This window comes from Diceros bicornis, chromosome 23 (genome assembly GCF_020826845.1).
Source record: "Diceros bicornis minor isolate mBicDic1 chromosome 23, mDicBic1.mat.cur, whole genome shotgun sequence".
Lineage (NCBI taxonomy): Eukaryota > Metazoa > Chordata > Mammalia > Perissodactyla > Rhinocerotidae > Diceros > Diceros bicornis.
The window spans coordinates 27,745,926-27,766,660 of NC_080762.1; positions in this window are offsets into that span (position 1 = coordinate 27,745,926).

Consider the following 20,735-nt stretch of genomic DNA (forward strand, 5'->3'; position numbering starts at 1 on the left):
GTAAGTATGTTTTTCTTCAATCTTGCCAAAACTGGCTTAATTATACTAATTTATATTTGCACAAGCTCATGAAAGTTGTATTTTTTCCCATTCCCCTTAATAGTTTATGTTATCAGATTTTTAAATATTGTCAATCTTATGGATGGAAAATGGTACCTTGTTTTAATTTGTAAACTTTCCCTGACTGGTAGTGAGATTGAACATGTTTTTATATATTCGTTGGCTATTCAGATTTTTTCTCTTTAATTTGCCAGTCTATATCCTTTGCCCACCTTTCTATGTAGTCGTCTTTTCCATTCACGTGCCTTTGCCCCTGATGGTAAACACCAGTACCACCATATACGGCATTGTAACTCTAGGAAAACTGCATACTCATCCGCAGCATCATTCACATGAACTACAGTGAAAATGGCACCCCTGGAGTTGTGCAGTGGGTGGTGACCCTAGCGACCATGCTCCTGATTTGGGTTTATGATGCCCTTGCTTTCTCAAAAAATAGTTGTTGTTATCATTGTTTTTTAATTACATATTTCTGTTTCCCTAAACAATATATTGATGAGTTTTGTTCTTGAAATTTACGTAAATGGTGTCATATTGTATGTCACACTTATGATGACTCCATGTCATTAACATACTATGTTTATGACTTGTGCATTCACTCAACACTAGGTTTTTAAGATTCATCTATTTGTAGCTGGCAGTTGTTCATCCATTTCTTTTACTGCTTATAATATTCCATAGTGTGAGTATACCATAATTTATTTATTACTTGTTTATTTGTTTTTTTAGTGAGGAAGATTGGCCCTGAGCTAACATCTGTTGCCAATCTTTTCTATTTTGTACGTGGGCTGCTGCCACAGCATGGCTTGATGAGTGGTGCGTAAGTCCACGCCCGGGATCCAAACCAGCGAACTCTGGGACGCCAAAGCAGAGAGTGCATACTTAACCACTACACCACAGGGCCTGCCCCTATTTTTTATTCTTCTGTCGATGGACTATGACTTCTTTTTAGTTTGTTTTATTTTATCTGTTTTTGCTATAATGGAAAATGCACTAATGAATAGTCTTTTAAATATATCTTGATATACATGTGCCAGAATTTCTCAGACAGTATCAGTTTAGGAGTGGAATGACTGGAATTTTGAGTATACATATGTCCACTTTTCTAAGATAAGCAAAATTATTTTCCAAAATGATTATACTAAATATTATCTGACCAAGCAGTGTATGAGGCTTTCCATTGGTTCAGTCCTTGCCAACAAGTACAGCTTACATTGTCACACTTCTTTATTTTTACCAATCTAGTGTGTGGAGAATGGTATCACAGTGTATTTTTAATTTGCACTTCTCTGATTACTCATGATGTTGAGCATCTTTTTCTTTGTTTATTAGCAATTTTTGTTTCCTCTTCGTCTGTTTTGCCCCCTCCCTCTTTTTTCTATTTTTATTGTTCTCTCTTGGGCTATATATATAAGTGGGCTGAGTTGTACCCCTCCAAAAGATATGTTCACATCATAACCCCCAGCGCCTGTGAATGGGACCTTCTTTGGAAATAAGGTCTTGGCAGATGTAACCAAGATGAGACCATACTGGATTAGGGTGGGCCTGAATCCAATAATTGGTGTCCTTATAAGAAAAAGGAGAGGGAGATTTGGATGCAGAGACACAGAAGATACACACAGGGAAGAAGGCCTGTAATGATGGAGGCAGAGAGTGGAGTGACACAGCTGCAATCTAGGGAATACCAAGGATTGCTGGAATCCCCAGGAGCTAGGAGACAGGCATGGAACAGATTCTCTCTCAGAGCCCCTAGAAGGAACCGATTCTGCTGACACCTTGATTTCAGACATTTGGCCTCCTGAACTGCGAGAGAATACAATTCTGTGGTTTTAAGCAAGCCAGTTTGTGGTAATGCATTACAGTAGCCTTAGGAAACTAAAACAGGGAGTTGTTCTTATAAATTTGTAGGAAGTCATTACATATTCTGTGTTACAATTCTATGTTGATTACGATGTTGCAAATATCTTCTCCCAGATTGTGGCTGTCTTTTTACTTTCTTTATGGTGTCTTTGGATGAACAGAACTTCTTATTTTTAATGTAGTTGTAGGGGAGGAAGAAAAGCTTTTTGCTCTACCTTCTTAGGTTAAATGTCTGGGACCCTGCAAATTAAACTGATGACAGACAGATTAACAGGAGGAAAAACCTCAGAGTTTATTTATGCATGCAACATACATACATGTGGGAGAACTCAATGGTGAGTAACTCAGAGGAGTAGTTAGAATTTGGGGCTTATATACCATCTTAACAAAGGGCCAGAGAAGTGACAAGACAAAGGAAAAGAAGTTTGGGCTTCTAGGGGTGGTAAATCATGGGAAGGAAATATACAGGGGAAACTAATGGAAGATAAGTGTTATTCTAGTAAGATTTGTTCTGCAGACTCAATCTTGTGCAGTCTCTGGGGTGATGAGTGTCTCTGATGGTTCTCCTCTTCCTGGTACAGGAGAGAGGAGGGGAACACATTCACAAGGGGAAATTTATACCTGGCCTTTAGGCAGAAAGGGAGAGAGTAGAGAGCTTTTCCTGCATCTGCTGTTTCTCACTTGCCTTCAGCTCAAAATAATCGTAATGCCAAAGTGGCATACTCTGATCCCCTTCATAGTCAAATCTGACAATTTTATCATTGATGGTTAACACGTTTTGGTTTTTGTTAAGAAATCCTTCCCAACCTTGAAGTCATAAGTTGTCCTTTTGTAATTTCTTTCAACAGTTCTTGCATTTAATCTTTCATATTTAAGTCTTTATTCCACTTGGAACTGTTTTTTATGTATAGTGTGAGGTAAAGGTTCAACTTCATCTTTTTTTCATAAGGATCACTAGTTATCTCAGCTTATTTTGTTGAATATCTATTTTTTCATCAGTGATCTGAATGACACCTCTGTCATATGTCAAGTATTCTTATATTTGTGTATGTGTTGCTGAGTTCTCTGTTATATTCCATTGGTTCCTATCCCAATATTACATAATTTTAATATAACAGCTTTGTGATAAGTTTTGACATTTGATAGAACAATTCCCCTCTCTACTACATCACTACCTTATTTGACTTCTTCAATTTGAATTAGTTTAGCAAGAATCAATATCTTTACAATATTGAGTTTTCCAATAAAATGAACATGGCATATCTCTCCTTTTTTTGTGTGTGAGGAAGATTAGTCCAAACTAACATCTGTTGCCAATCCTCCTCTTTTTGCTGAGGAAGATTGGCCCTCGGCTAACATCTGTGCCCATCTACCTCTACTTTATATGTGGGACGCCACCACAGCATGGCTTGATAAGTAGTGCATAGGTCTGCACCAGGGATCTGAACCGATGAACCCCAGGCTGCTGAAGTAGAGTGCATGAACTTAACCACTATGCCACCAGGCCAGCCCTGGCGTATCTATCCTTTTGTTTAGAGCTTCTTTAATGTTTTTCAATAATTTATAATTTTAAATATAAAGGTTGTTTACAACTTTTATTAGATTTATTCCCAGGTACCATATATTTTTGTTGCCATTTCAAATTGTATAATTTAGTTACATTTTGAAAACTTTTTAATTGATGTATAACATATAGTAAAGTACACAAATCTTAAATATAAGCTCAGTGACTTTGTACAAACGTATTATCCCTGGAATCACCATACAGAGCAGCATATAGAGCATTTCCAACACATCAGAAGGATCTATACTTCTCCCTCCCAGTGAACACCCCCCAAAGATAACCGCTGTTCTGACCTCTATTACTATACATCAGCCTTGTCTATCATTACAAAGTTATATTTTCTAACCACTTCTTGCTGGTGCATAGCAATGCAACTGAGTTTGGTATATTGAACTCCTATTCAGCCACCTTACTATGCTCTTACTTATTATATGCTGGTGGTTTTTGTTTTTCTGTATAGTCTTTGGGACTTTCTATGTGGACAGTCATATTATTTGTGTATAATAATAGTTTTGTTTCTTCCTTTCTAATCTTTGTACTTAAATCTTTTTTTTTTTTTTTTTTTGTGAGGAAGATCAACCCTGAGCTAACATCCGTGCCAATCCTCCTCTTTTTGCTGAGGAAGACCGGCCCTGGGCTAACATCTGTGCCCATCTTCCTCCACTTTATATGGGACACTACCACAGCATGGCCTGGCAAGAGGTGCATTGGTGCGTGCCCGGGATCCGAACTCGGGCCGCCAGCAGTGGAGCGTGTGCAATTAACTGCTATGCCATGGGGCCAGCCCCTGTACTTAAATCTTTTTCTTGTCTCACTCTGTTTTAGGTGTTCTGGTACAATGTTGAACAAAAGCAGTAGGAGCATAATTTTTCCTGATTCTAAAAGGAATGCTTCTAATTTTTTTTTACCACTAAAAGTGATATTTGATAAAGGTTTCTGGCATATACTCTTTTTCAGGTTAATAAGCACTCTTCTTTATCTATTTTACTATAGAATACTGTATAGATTTTAATCATGAATGAATTTTTGAACTTTTCAAATACCTTTTCTGCATGTACTGAGATCATATGGTTTTTCTCCTTTAATATATTAATGTGATAAAGTGTGTGTATAGATTTTTTTTGTGTGTGTGTGTGAGGAAGATCAGCCCTGAGCTAACATCTGTGCTAATCCTCCTCTTTTTGCTGAGGAATACCGGCTCTGAGCTAACATCTATTGCCAATCCTCCTCCTTTTTTTCCCCCCAAAGCCCCAGTAGATAGTTGTATGTCATAGTTGCACATCCTTCAAGTTGCTGTATGTGGGATGCGGCCTCAGCATGGCCAGAGTAGCGGTGCGTTGGTGTGCGCCCAGGATCCGAACCCGGGCCGCCAGTAGCAGAGCGTGCGCACTTAGCCGATAAGCCACGGGGCCGGCCCTAGATTTTCTAATAGTAAACCATTCTTGTATAAACCCAACTTGGTCATCTTTTAAAATTCCCTTATGAAGTTTATATTTACAGTGGGTTTCTTGCAGACAACATAGTTGGGTTGTTTTTTGGTTCATACTGACATTCTTATGAATTTTGTTTGCTAATATTTTGTTTTGTTTTTTTGTATCTATATTTATGGGCTAGATTAGCCTCTTATCTTTCCTTTCTTGTACTGTCCTTGAAAAGCTTTAGAATCTCAATTTTATCAGCCTCATTGAATGGGTAAGGGAATGCTGCCTCTTTTTTTGTACTCTGGAAGAATTTGTATAAGATTGGAATAACCTTGCTTCTTTAAAGTCTGGAAAGCTATATCTGCATATGACTTGGCGTGTGTGTGTGTTTGTGCATGACTGTGAAGATTTTAATCTACTGATTCAATAATTTTTTTAAAATAATGTAGGACTATCCAGGCTTTGTGTTTCTTCTTGAATTAGTTTAAAGTTAAATTTTTCATGAGTTATTTCATTGTGTGTTTCCCAATTAAATGACATAAAATTGTTTATAATATTTTCGTATCTTTTAAATTTCTAATATATTTATTTATATCTCTTTTCTTTATTTTTTATTCTTCTTAATCTCTCTTGCCAGAGGTTATCAATTTTAATAGTGTTTTTAAATAACCAACTTTTGGCTTTTAAAAAATCCTTTTGATTTTATCTTTATTTTCTAGTTAGTTAATTTCTTTTTCCTTTATCACTTCCTTCCTTTTATTTTCTTTGGTTTTGTTTTGTTGCATTTTTTTCTAGTATGTTTAGCTAAATGCTTAGATCTACAACTTTTAGCTTCTCCCATTTTCTAATACAAGCATTTAAGGATATATATTTCCCTCAAAGGACTGCTTTAACTGCATTCCACAAGTATTTTCAATAATATTCTTTGGACCACAGTTGGGAATACTGGTCTAGATTGGTTTATGGCAAGTAAACTAAATTTGTTGAGCACTTAATAAGTATGGGTCACTATGGTAATCACCTTAGGATGTGAAAAACCTGCAGCAGATACTGCTCGCTTCCTTCCTTCTACCCATAAGGTCAAGTGAATCTACTGCATGTTTTAGTTATGACTCATTTCCTCAAAGTTGTCCCAACCTAATAATGCTCCCTGTTACAAGGATCTTACAGTCAATAGGGATGATAAGACAATGCCAATAATGAGCAAGGAAGCCAGTGACCCAAAAGATGGAACAATGAACAGAAATAGTCTCAGCCGCAAAATATATAGTTAGGTACCAAGGATTATACTGGAGGAAATCGCAGTTTTTTAAAATAAATGTGTTTTTTATTTGTTGCCTGAAGGACAAACCAAAAATTATAGCTTACTAGGAAAATAAAAAGGATACTTGGCCAGAAGTATCCTCAGTTCTTTGAACCATGTGGTCTAGAATATTCTTAAGGGCTGTTTTTCATGTTTTGTGTAATTATGTTCAAACTCTGAATCTATAATTTGTTCTCATTTTCCATGAACACTCCCCTTGCCACCATTCATTCAGTGCTATCCCACATTTCTAAGATCTATATGTGGATGCATATTGTATAGTAACTAGGAACCTTTAGAGAATTTTTTGTTGTTATTGTTACAATGACCAGGAAGAATGAAGTAGAATGTGTATTTTTAAAACTTTATTTTTAAATAAAAATTGTATGTATTTAAGGAGTACAACATGATGAATTGATATATATATACACAGTGAAATGATTACTACAACAAGCTAATTAACATATCATGTCCTCACATCGATAGTATTTTGTGTGTGTGATGAGAGCACCTGAAATCTACTCTGTCAGTAAATTCCCAGTATTCAATAATTAAATAACTATTACTAACTATAGTCATCAGGCTGTGCATTAAATCTCTAGACTCATTCATCCTACATAACTGCAACTTTGTGTCCTTTAATCAACATCTCATTTCCTCCTCCTCCCCAACCCCGGTAACCACTGTTATAATCTCTGCTTCGATGTATTTGACTTTTTTAGATTCCACATATAAATGAGATCATGCAGTTTTTTTTTCCTTCTGTGCCTGGCTTACTTCACTTAGTATAATGTCTTCCAGGTTCATCGATGTTGTTGCAAATGGCAGATATATCACGTGTATATTTATACTAGGTTGGACTATATGAGATTGCTGATATTTGACCATTTTTAATCTACAAAGATAGCAATTTCAGATGGCTCAACCATGTATAATTAGAAGCAAATGAATAGAAGCAAATCTTATGGTGTGGTCATGAAAACTCCCTTTTCTCCTAAGGGAAAAAAATTGTAGAAAATTAAAGAGCCACCATAAGTAGTTGTATTATATGTTGTTAAATCTTAAAATTCAATGCTGCTAGCTAACTTAATGTTGAACTTTTGATAAGCCATTAAATTCTGATCAGGAAATAAGCCTTTGCTTTGCTTTGACTCTAAAGGGGAAAATCGGTGGTGTTTCAAATGCTTGGCACACTATTAGATGGGCTTTGTTTTCTTTTAAACAGTTGGGAAAAAATAACTGATATAAGGAGTGGGAGGGAGTGCAGAAAGAATCAATATCACAAAGAACCAAGCTAAATTCACTTATCCACTGTCAGGTGGTTTTAATTGTCATACGAAGAACTAAGACTATTGCTGTTTGAAGAATCTCAAACTCAGATGTTCCAGAGTGCAACTTATAATGTCATTCACGCCATCTGTCTCCCAGAACAGCTTTGTCGTTGAGTTACAGTACTCTCGTCCTCTGGTACCGTGTGCTTCCAGCATCTGGGTCTTTTTTTTTTTTTTTTTGTGAGGAAGATCAGCACTGAGCTAACATCCATGCCAATCCTCTTCTTTTTGTTGAGGAAGACTGGCCCTGTGCTAACATCCGTGCCCATCTTCCTCCACTTTATATGGGATGCTACCACAGCATGGCCTGACAAGTGGTGCCTCGGTGCGCACCCGGATCTGAACCCTGGCCGCCAGCAGCAGAACGTGTGCACTTAACCGCTACGCCACGGGGCCGGCCCCCAGCATCTGGTCTTTCTTTGTGTTCCCTTTGTATGTGTATTGCAATAAAACACACATCCTTAGAAATTACAGATCTGATTTTTTCCATAATGAGTAAATGCTGTCCCTATCCTCCATTTATATAATACTTGAATCTCTTTTTTAACTTTGAAAATCAGGACCCAGAGCTTTGCAAGTTGGTCAGTGAGTGGGGTATACTCTGATAATTTGAGAACAAGGTCAGAAAACGAGATTCAGCGAGACAGGTGATGGTAGTATAGGAGAGGAAGAACTATTCCTCTACCTTCTAGGTCCTTCTGGCTGGTCTAAGAATTAAATTGACATGAGACAGAATAGCAGGAGAAAATCAAACCAAGTTTAATAACATGTATACACGGGAGAAACCCAGGAAAACTGAGTAACTCACCAAAATGGCTGAAGCCACCAGCTTAAATATCATCTTCTACTAAAGACAAGGGAGGATGTTGGGCGTTAGTGGTTTGGGACTTCAAAGGGGACGAAGCTAATTTACATGGAGATGGAAAAGCGAATGTTTGATAAACAAACGTTGACCATGCCTTGCAAAGACAACAAGCGATGGAGAGGACGTTGATTAAAAAGCCCTTGTTAGGTTCCTCTCCGTCTATCACACCTAGTTTATATTGTACTATAGTTATCTTATGGTATTAGCTCCTTCCTGGAACAGGCCTTCTTTCTTTCTTTTTTTTTTTTGTGAGGAAGATCAGCCCTGAGCTAACATCCATGCTAATCCTCCTCTTTTTGCTGAGGAAGACCGGCTCTGAGCTAACATCTATTGCCAATCCTCCTCCTTTTTTTTTTTCTCCCAAAGCCCCAGTAGATAGTTGTATGTCATAGTTGCACATCCTTCTAGTTGCTGTATGTGGGACGCGGCCTCAGCATGGCGGGAGAAGCGGTGCGTCGGTGCGCGCCCCGGATCCCAACCCCGGCCGCCAGCAGCGAGCACGCGCACTTAACCGCTAAGCCATGGGGCCGGTCCAAGAGCTATTTCTCATGACTCCATCAAAGATATTGTTGAAGAAGGAAGTCACCTCACAAATCTCATCCAGCAGACTAAATTGTCTCGGATCTAAGATAAACTATGGTATTCTAGCTGGCTGTTTACCTCTCTGTCCCCTCCCAGACTGTCAGCTCCCAACTCCCAACCATGTTTTGTTGCTGTTTTCCTACCATCTAGTATCTAGCATAGTGCTCTGCACGTACCAGGGGCAGGATAATGCCTATTAGAAATTCAGGTTAGAGCCAGGTTAAAAGGTTGGCCATGTCTTCAGTACTGGCTGGCTGGTCAACACAAATCTTCCTGTCCAGTTCGTGAGAGGAGCTGGAGCCATCAGTCTGGTTGTCCGGGCCGTTGAGATCTTCCAGTTCACTTTACCTTGATTCCATTTTCACCCAGCAACTGATATCTTGAGGCTGTTTCCCAGCTACAATTTCCTCCTGGGAAATGAAGTGCTGGCCTGTCCACTCAAGTATTCCATTCCTGTCAGTAATCTTTCTTAAGGCAAATGGGTAAATGGATGAGCAGAAAACACCAAAATTCTGTAGAATGGTCATGGGCATGGATTCTGAAGCCAGATAACTTGGGTTCAAATCTTTGTTCTACTACTTATTAGCTGTGTGACTTTGGCCACATCATTTAACCTCTGTGCCTAAGTTTCCTTTACTGTAAAATGGAGATAATAGTATATCTGTCTTGGGCCGGCCCGGTGGCTTAGCGGTTAAGTGCGCGCACTCCGCTGCTGCCCGCCAGGGTTTGGATCCCGGGCGCACACCGATGCACCGCTTCTCCAGCCATGCTGAGGCCGTGTCCCACATACAGCAACTAGAAGGATGTGCAGCTATGACATACAACTATCTACTGGGGCTTTGGGGGAAAAACAAATAAATAAAATCTTTAAAAAAAAAAATAGTATATCCGTCTTAAAGGATGATGAGGATTAGATGTGTTAATATATGTGAAGTACTTTGAACAGTGCATGGCACATAGTCAGTAATAAATAAATGTTAGCTAAAACAACAAAAAAAAAAAAGGAAAAGAAAAAGAAAAGAAAAGATGAGCTCTGGATCTTTGCTGACAGGCAGGGTATCTATCTAACACCCTTCAATGAACTGGACAATTCAGTCATCCTTATCTACGGCCTTTCTGTGAAAAGATAAACTTTTCTCGTAAATAACCAAGGCGAACCTTTGTCAAAAGCCCTTACATATTTGTAAATTTTCTTCCTCCTTGACAAGAATGATAATGCTATTTAGCAGAATGGCCTTTGACAAGTTATGGTGACAAAATGAGTGTCCTGCCAGGGGGCTGTGATACTCTGAGGAGAAAGTGTCCCTCTGTGTACAGGCGTGCTCTTAGCCACCTAACCCACCCCCTACCCTCTTCCCCCGTCTTTCTCCTTCCCTTTTAGGAAAAAGGCACTGGATAAGTTTCCAAGTTGTTATGCACACATGAGCCCAGTTGTCTCAGAGAACCTGGGAAGAGGATTTAGCATTTTCTCTCCTTGGAGACTAGGGATTGCAAAGTGCTTTTTCTTGCTGGTGAAAATTAGAAAATCAGGCTTAGTAGACCTAGTTATAAGCCCCGCAGGCTTTACAAGCCTCACTCTTTCTGGGCACAAAAAACCTAAGGGAAAGAAGCTGAGTGATTTATACCTGACACAGGAGGCTACCCCAGACTGCTCCAACCTGAGGAAACGAAAAGGCCTAAGGATGCATGGTTTCACACTAGTGAGAGCTTCTCCCATTCTTCTTTAAGTTTTACATGTGATTTCCTCTAGGATCTCAGGTGTTTTCAGCGTGGTCCTCTGACTCATGAGTTGGAATGAACCTATCATCTATAATTCTCTGGAGGAAACCCCTAGAAGCCACATGGACACATAAGCATTTGTCTCCCTCCACTTTGGGAAGGGGTAGAGGGGTGCTCCCTTCAGCTGTCCCTCCAGAGGGCTCACTGTGGCAAAGAGAACCGAACCCAGATCTCATCCAGCAGACTGAACTAAAACACACTGAGGTATTCCAGCCAGATGCTTACACATCTGTTGTGTACATGTCATTGCTCAGTAAACAGTGCCTGCGTACATTTGTTCATTCAATGCTCCTTTCAGTCAAAGTGCATTTGTCACATCCCTACTATGTTCCAGGCATAGTGTTGGTGCTGGGATGCTGCACTGCCCACAAGAAGCTACTGTCTGGAGGAGACAGACAAAAGAACAGATTATTGTAATGCAACATGATATGTTTGGGTTTTTTTTTTTTTCTGTGAGGAAGATTGGCCCTGAGCTAACATCTGTTGCCAAACTTCCTCTTTTTGCTTGAGGAAGATTCTCCCTAAGCTAACATCTGTGTCCATCTTCCTCTATTTTGTATGTGGGACGCCGCCACAGCATGGCTTGATGAGTGGTGTGTATGTCCGTGCCTGGGACTGGAACCCACAAACCCCGGGCCACGGAAGCGGAGCATGTGAACTTAACCACTACACCACCGGCTGGCCCAACATGACATGTTTTAATATGTATGATGATATGGAGGGTTTTATGGAAGTAGAAAGTGGAAATAAACTTGCCAGGCCTGGCAGAATTTGATAAGACTTCACAGAGAAGGTGACATTTGTTTTTTGTGTGTGTGTGTGTGAGGAAGATCAGCTCTGAGCTAACATCTGCCAATCCTCCTCTTTTTTTTTGCTGAGGAAGACTGGCCCTGGGCTAACATCCATGCCCATCTTCCTTCACTTTATATGGGATGCCGCCACAACCTGGCTTGACAAGCGGTGCATCAGTGCACGCCCAGGATCCGAACCCCAGGTCCCCGCAGCAGAGCGCACACATTTAACTGCTACGCCACCAGGCTGGCCCCAGAATGTGACATTTGAATTGATGCTTGAAGGATGGGTAGGCATTTGCCTGTGGACTAAGGCACCCCCAGCCACATGAACAGCATGTGCAAAGGCATGGAGGCATGAAATGGCTACTGCGCTGGGGACTGTAAGAAGTGCAATATCCTGAGGGGGAGTGTGGCAGGGGAGACCGGGGTGGTTAATTAGGGCCAGGTGGGCACAGGTGCCTTACTAACAAATTTGAACTTTGTCCTATAGGCATTAGGGAGTTATTTTAAGTAGTCTCCCTCATACAGCTCTAATATATTAAATTCTATTAAAAACTCTGCTGTGTCAGGCCCTTGAAGTTATCAAGTTATGTTATATACTTAGCTTATGTACTTATGCTATGGGCCTGGCACGTGGTTGGTGCTCAAAAAATCTTGATTCCTGTCCTTTTCCTGGCATGTTTGCTCCTCTCTTCTCTTAACAAGTTGCTTCTTCCTCCTCGCTCTTCCCTAGTGGGTTTCTAACTCTCTAGGGGTGACTGATTTCTCTTCTCATTTCCCTGGCTATTACGTCTGACAAAATCTCACCCTCCTATCTATTATGGGCTCACTGATATGGTCCTTTCAACAACAGTTACAATGTCCACTTCAATTTATCTGCTTCCTTTCTCCTGCCGAGTTTTTCTCTTTTCTTTGTGATATATGACCTTTCTGCATATGACTTTACAAAGGATGTCTCTGGTCCATCTATTACTGTCCACAACATCCTATCATAAGACAGCATTACAGGCATATCTTAGAGATATTGCAGATTCAGTTCCAGACCACTGCAAAAAAGGAATACTGTGATAAAGCGAGTCACACAAATTTTTTGGTTTCCCATTGTATATAAAAGTTATGTTTCCACTATACTGTAGTCTATTAAGTGTGCAATAGCATTACGTCTAAAAAAACAATGGACATACCTTAATTAAAAAATACTTTATTGTTAAAAAATGCTAACCATCACCTGAGCTTTCAGCAAGTTGTGATCTTTTTGTAATCTTTTTGCTGTTGGAGGGTCTCGCCTTGATGTCGACGGCTGTTGACTGATCAGAGTGGTGGTTGCTGGAGGCTGGGGTGGCTGTGGCAATTGCTTAAATTAAGACAGCAATGAAGTTTGCCTCATTGTTGACTCTTCCTTTCACCAATGATTTCTTTACAGCATGCGATGCTGTTTGATAGCATTTTACCCACAGTAGAACTTCTTTCAGAAATTGAGTCAATCCTCTCAAACCCTGCTGCTGCTTTATCAACTAAGTTTATGTAATATTCTAAATCCTTTGTTGTCATTTCAACAATTTTCACAGCAACTTCACCAGGAGTAGATTCCATATCAAGAAACCAATTTCTGGGGCCGACCCGGTGGCGCAAGCGGTTAAGTGCGCGCGCTCCGCTGCTGGCGGCCCCAGGTTCACCGGTCTGGATCCCGGGTGCGCACCAACGCACTGCTTGGCAAGCCATGCTGTGGTGGCGTCCCATATAAAGTGGAGGAAGATGGGCATGGATGTTAGCCCAGGGCCAGTCTTCCTCAGCAAAAAAAAAAAGAGGAGGATTGGCAGATGTTAGCACAGGGCTGATCTCCTTACACACACACAAACAAAAAGAAACCACTTTCTTCACTCATCCGTAAGAAGCAACTCCTGGTCTGTTAAAGTTTTATCATGAGGTTGCAGCAATTCAGTCACATCTTCATTCTTGAAAATCACAGAAATGGAGAACAGGTTAGTAGAGGAGGGGCGAGGGGAGCAGGAGGGAAGTGGGTTTGGCTATAGGAGGGCAACATGAGGGATCTCTGTGGCGATAGAAATGTTCTGCAGCTCAGTTGTATCAATTCCAGTATCCTCGTTGTGATATTGTACTACAGTTTTGCAACATGTTTCCATTAGAGGAAACTGGGTAAAGGGTATATGAGATCTCTCTGTGATTTCTTGCAACTGCATGTGAATCTACAGTTATCTCAAAATAAAAAGTTTAATTGAAAAAAAAAAGTCCACCATACATTAATAAATTAACCAGATTTTAAAAAACGGATAACTACGATGTTTAACTTCAGAATTAGGGGAGCTACTGTGGAGAATGCATTACCAATAAGCTTTAAAATAAAACCAAAAACAGAGACTCATAGCAATTCTTACTCAGCTGGTGTCGAATTCCCCACTCTCCTTCCTGCTCTAGGGATGATCTGGCAGGTTCGGAAATTAACAAGTGCGGCTTAAGATAAACGAACAAAATGGAATAAGACTTTAAGAGAATGCTCAGGTCACAAAGCAAGAATCCAGGATATTGAGTTTCATGTTTTCTACCAAGAGCCATATCCAAGTATGAGAGGAGGATAGTCATCCAAGTTTGTGGTCATTTGGGTCAAGAGACCTGGACTGTAGTCTCATTTAAGTGTAAACATCGATGGTATGGCTCAGGAACTCAGTTCCCCAATGTTTTCTGTGTATGTCAGAGAAGGTGAGAGCACTAAGATTAGGAAGTGGAGACAGAGAAAAGGCATGGGGTTCACGATGAAAGCCAGAGATGCTTCCAGGTTGCAAAGGAACCGGGATTACAAGGAAAGATCACTCTAACCTGAACTCCACCAGGATATAACTTTAGAAGCTTGTCTTCAAGGCTGTTCTCTGAAAAGTGTCAGAATCCTTCATTTTCCGTCTTACTACCCTGCCTTTCTCTACAAAAAAGTATAACAACCTCTCAGAGCAGACTGTGATGAGCTGCTTTATCACGTACCCTGACTCTGATCTTGGTTACCTACATGTTTAGGCAGCTTTGGGTGTTACTTTCATAGACAGTAGCTTCAGGTACAGTCACACATTACTATTTATCCCTTGATGATAATGACGAGAATGGCTATTATTTATGGAGCGTTTATTGCTAACTATTCATTTTTATATGTTATTCATTTAATTTCACACTAACTTATTTGAGCTATTTGAGGTATTGCTATCACATTTTATAAATGAGGAAACAGGTAGCTTGCCCAAGATTACAGAATCCGTAAGTGCAAGAAGTGGGATTTAAATTGGGCTTCATTTGATTTGTCAGAATGTACTATGTGCAAGTGTGTTTGTTTAAAATTAATAAGAAATATTATTTTTATTGCTACTTTTAAGTATATATACTTAAGTATATACACAAATATTATGGACACACAAAATGTGAGAGTTGTCCATCCACCCCCACCTGTTTCCCCACACTCTGGCCAACAGTGGGTATTATCATTTTTTAAAGGATCTTTACGAATATCACTTTTTTTTACCATCTATGGATTTAATGATGAGATGAAGTATATTTTTTTATGTTTATTGATCATTTATATTTCCTCTTATATCTCTTCATGTGCTTCGCCCATTTTTTTATTGAGTTGTCTTTTTCCTATCCATCTGTAAAACCTTTTGTATATAAGGGAAATGGGGGGCCAGCCCAGTGGTGTAATGGTTAAGTGTGTGTGCTCCACTTCAGCGACCTGGAGTTCGGAGGTTCTGATCCCAGGCACGAACTGATGCACCACTCATCAAGCCACGCTGCGGCGGCGTCCCACATACAAAATAGAGGAAGATGGGCACAGATGTTAGAGCCAATCTTCCTCAGCAAAAAGAAGAGGATTGGCAACAGATGTTAGCTCAGGGCTAATCTTCTTCACCAAAAAAAAAAAAAAACCAAAACGGAAAATGGGCCCCTTGTCACATATGTTGCTAATGTTTTTGCATTCTCTTTTGATTTTGTTTTAAAGAGATTTTTGACATAAATAATTTTGTTTTAATGTCATCAAATTTATCAACATTTCATAGGAGGATTATGAGGGTTTTGGTTTTTACATTAATGGATATATATCATCTCCTTTGATACAGCAAAATGTATGGCTGCCTCTCGTTCCATAAGCAGACTAACATAAGTATTTTATTCAGACCATAAGAATGAAGCCATGGTAAAACTGTGAAATGTTTCTTTTTTAAGGGGGTCTACTAGTTATTTTAGGATCTCAATTTAGGAACATCTAGAATAGGAAATAAACTGAAGTAGTCTTTCAAATATAGAGGGAAGAATGCAAGTACAGGAGTCTCAGAGAAGTGAAAAAAACGAAAGGAAAAACAAAGAGAACGCGTCATATGTTCAAAATTCATATGGGAGAAAAAACCTGCACAGATCAACTTTTAAAAATCTTATTTTAGGGACCAGAAAACCTTTCTCAGGGAGAAAAACAAAAACAAATCCCCTAGATTCTTATATGTGAATGAGCCTGAGAAAATGAAACGAGAGGAAGGTGCAGGAGGGAGGTGACCAGACCTGGATTCAGAAGTGTATCACCCACAGCTCCCACCCCACCCCTGCTCAGTTGACCTTATGGCACTTTTCTAAATCTTCTTTCCTCATCCCGGCCCCCTTCATAATCATTTCCATGAGGCTTTACTTGCACAAGAATACACCGGCTCTGTGAGGCCACTCCCCTTTTGTGGAAAAGGATGTCTGCTCTTCCCACCTCCATCACTTGCTCACCAACCACATCACTCCTGCGCCCCTGCACTGAAATGGCTCACCGAGGTCACCAAGGACCTCTGTTCCCCAGCCTATGGACTAGCAGCTTACTTGACGTCTCTGAGGCATTTAATACCCCTCCCCCTGCTCCATAAATATGCTGTCCTAGCTTCCAGGCCACTGCTATTCTAGTTTTTGCCTCAGCTCTGGCTATTCTATTTATTTATTTAATTTTTCTTGCTTGAGGAATATTCGCCCTGAGCTAACATCTGTGCCGATCTTCCTCTATTTTGTCTGTGGGTTGCTGCCACAGCATGGCTGATGAGTAGTGTAGGTCTCTGCCTGGGATCCAAACCCGTGAACCCAGGCGGCAGAAGCAGAGCACGCCAAACTTAACCACTAGGCCACAGGGCTGGCCCCTGGCTATTCTATTTTAATCTCCACCAGGGATTCCTCTTTTGTTGGTGCTCTTTTGCCTTTGGTCCACAGCCCACTTCTCATTCTGCAGACTCTCTTTGGTGATCTGATACACTTCCACTTGGCTGTCCCACAGGAACCCTAAATTCTATCTAGACAAAACAACTCAAATCCTCCCCTTCCCCTCACCCTCATTTCCCCAGAAGGACAAGAAAAGCCATAGACACAAACCTGTTCCTTCTGTATCCCCAGCATGGCACCATCATCTACCCCTTGACCAAGCCAGGAATCTCAATTCCCCTTTCAGGTCTCCACTTCTCTCACTCCCCACATCAATCACCCACATTTCATCAATTTGAACTCTTTATCCCAGTGCCACGCCTTAGCTCCACCTCCCCAGCATCTCATGGTTCTAGCCCTAGCCTCTCCAATCCATCCATGGTGATCTTTCCAAACGGCACATCTGTTGTTATGATTCTACTTAGAATCCTCCTTTGATTCCCTGCTGCCTTTAGGATGAAACTCAAATTCCTCAGCCTGGCTTACCCAGTCCTGCATGACCTAGTCCCTGCTTACTCTGCACTACATGCTCTAGTTCTAACTTACACTAATAGTCTCCAGACTTTTGGATTTCACAGACCTGCTAAAAACTAACCAACCAACCTCAAAACTGGGGGTACAACAGAGTGTGGCTCCCCCTTTATTTTGTAAGAAAGGATAAAAAATAGTCACATATCTGGTAGGGAGGGGGGACTTTTAAATATAAATAGGTAGAAAGGACATAATATCAGAATATCTTTCAAAAGGAAGGACAATTGGCACTATACTCAATATATGGAAAAATAAATTTTTTTCTAATGCAAAAGCATTACAACATAAAATTTTACTTTATGACATTAGGGTGTGCCTACTTGTTTTTTAACGCAAGATTATCTGTTTGGTGATCTTTATGAAGTGATCACCAAGTGTCCCATTTGTTCTAAAGTCCAAGAATTATCAAAAATCCAGTTTCACCTCAGTGTGTTGATGCTAATGGAGACAAAATGACTGCTATTTCACTCACTTTGGAAATTCTGGATGAACTGAGATAGCTGAAGAAGGGCAGTTTTCTTTGCCCAGAGAGTCCTGAATGCCCAGGCCATTCTTGGGCTCCTAACAGTCTACCACAATCACTGCTCAGATGCCTCACTCTCACTGCTGGGCAGCTCAGCAACCTGATTTCTACTCACACCGTCAGGAGAAGGGGTCTGTTTGAACATGGCCTTAGAACCTCTGTGCCAGACCTTTGACCATGCCACTTTCAGAAGGACCCACCACTTCCTGCCCGCTCCACCTCCCGAAGCTCTACATGTCCTCTGCAAAATTCCCTGACCCTCGAGATTAGGAGGCTATTCTTGCCTCCAGAGCGTCTGTGAACATGCCGGTTTACATATATCTATCTGCCTGATGCTTCCAGAAAGCTTGCACTGAGTCTTCTTTATCATTTATTACTTTAGCCTATGCAGCTGGCATATTGTCTGGTGTTCAATATTTGTTAAACAAATTAATAACTATATGTATGGAGAGGAGAAGAGTGTTGAGTTCCAGTCATGGCTTGGCCTCTGACTAGGTGGATGATTTGGGGTAAAAGTTCAATTTCTATTTATCCTAGATCAACTTAAAAAATTCTCATCAATTTACTGCACACTATATTTTGGAAGAATTTTTCTACTTTAAAATGTCACTTTGTGTTTCTTCATGATAATAATGAAGTTCTGAGTGGTGATTTATAGTTTATAATAACTCTTCACACATAACATTTAATTTTCAACAATACCATGGTATATCCTTTTCTTACTATTCGTTAATAACGAATAACCACAGCATTAATAATGAATGACCAGGGCCGGCCCCGTGGCGTAGCGGTTAAGTGCACGTGCTCCGCTACTGGCGGCCTGGGTTCGGGTCCCGGGCGCGCATTGACGCACCGCTTCTGCGGCCATGCTGAGGCCGTGTCCCGCATACAGCAACTAGAAGGATGTGCAGCTATGACATACAACTATCTACTGGGGCTTTGGGGAAAAAAAATAAATAAATAAAAATTAAAAAAAAAAAGTAATGAATGACCAGGGCCGGGCTGGTGGCATAGTGGTTAAGTTTTTATGCTCCACTTTGGCAGCCTGGGGTTTGCAGGTTTGGATCCCGGGCATAGACCTACACACCGCTCATCAAGCCATGCTGTGGTGGTGTCTCACATACAAAATAGAGGAAGATTGGCACAGATGTTAGCTCAGGGACAATCTTCCTCACCAAAGAAAAAAATAATAATAATGCATGACCACTTGTTATGTGCCAAGGATCAGTTATCCTCTTTCCAGAAGAAGAAATTTAGACTTAGAAAAGTTACGTAACTTGCCCACATGTAGGGCTAGCTCTTAAGAAGCAGATCTGGGAAGTGTTCAAATATCTGGTGAGGGCTTTCTAAGGTGCCAGGCACAGTAGTTGCAGCAGTATGCAGAATACCAGAGTTCCAGGGTGTAATCAAGTAAGTGCACAAATTTATAACAGCCAACTCGAGAGCTATCAAAGAAAAATATAAAGAAATATGAAGTCATAAAACTGGGGTCTCATTTGGGGATTGGGGGTCAGGGAAGGCTTTTGTGAGGAAATGCCAGTTAGGCAGATATTTGAAGAATGAGAAGAGTTAACTGGGCAAAGACAGAGTATTCCAGGCAGAGGGATCAGCATTTGTAAAGGCCCTAGGGAGCAAGATGCAACTGAGGAACTGAGAGAAGGTCAGTGTGGCTGATGGCAAAGAGCTCGAGAAGAAGAAGGCAAGATGAGGCTAGAGACTCAGGTCTTGTTAAGGACTTTGGTCCACATCTTAAAAGCAATGGGAAGCCACTGAAAGGGATTTTAAGCCGAGTGACATGATCAGATGTCTACAATGTAAAGACCATTCTGATCTGATCTGCATGATCAGATGGGTGTGACTGCAGAACTAACCAAATTGGGGTGGAAGTGGTGGTGGTAAAGAGGCAGGCAAGGGGAGACATGTTAGAAGTGGTTGAGAGGGGAGATCTTCCAGTGGTCTAGAAGAGAGATAGACTGGGTGGTGGCAATGAAGATGGAGGGAGATGGACAGGATATGAAAGATAGTTACAAGATAAAAAATCAACAGAACTGGTTGGCGGATTGGATGGAGGAGGATGGGGGAGATCAAGGTGTCCAGGATGACTCCTAGATTTCTCACTTGTGTAACTGGCTAGATTGTGGGGCTCTACACCAGGAGAGGGAACGCAGGCAAAACTCCAATTTTTGGGGGAAGATCGTAAAGTTACGTTCAGACATGTTGGGATTGAGATACTTTTGAGACACCCAAGTAGAGAAGTAGAGTTCATGTTGGTTTTATTGGTCTGGAGCTCCAAAGTATTAACTGTGATTTATGTCTGAGAGTCTTCAGAGAAGTCTGCTGTGTCTGACTCCAGAAGTCACATCCTTAAATCACTATATGATAGTTCCGAGGGGTTAAAACTGTAAACAGAGCCAGCTCTGATGGCCTAGCAGTTAAAGTTTGGTGCACTCTGCTTCAAGGGCCCGGGTTCGGTTGCTGGACGCAGAATCACACCACTTGTCTGTCAGTAGCCATGCTGTGGTGGCGGTTCACACAGAAGAACTAGAAGGACTTATAACTAGAATACACAACTATCTACTGGGGGTTTGGGGAGAAATAATGACAATAACAATAATAATAATTCTCTTAAAAAAAGATTCTCTCCGAAACTGTAAACAAACAGGAGTCAATTGAACCCTGGTCTTCTGAGTGTAAATTTCATGCTCTTTCCACTACACTACCTTGCTCTATAGATCATTCCTAAAAGTTCTTATTAATCCTAGTCACAGAGGGCTGACAATCTGACATGAAACTCAAGACCTATATAAAGACCCAACCACTTAACACTGTAAATAGAACTTAAAAAAAAATCATTTGTCTTTTCTAAATCAGAATAGTGAGCAGAGAGGAACTGAAGAAAAGTAGA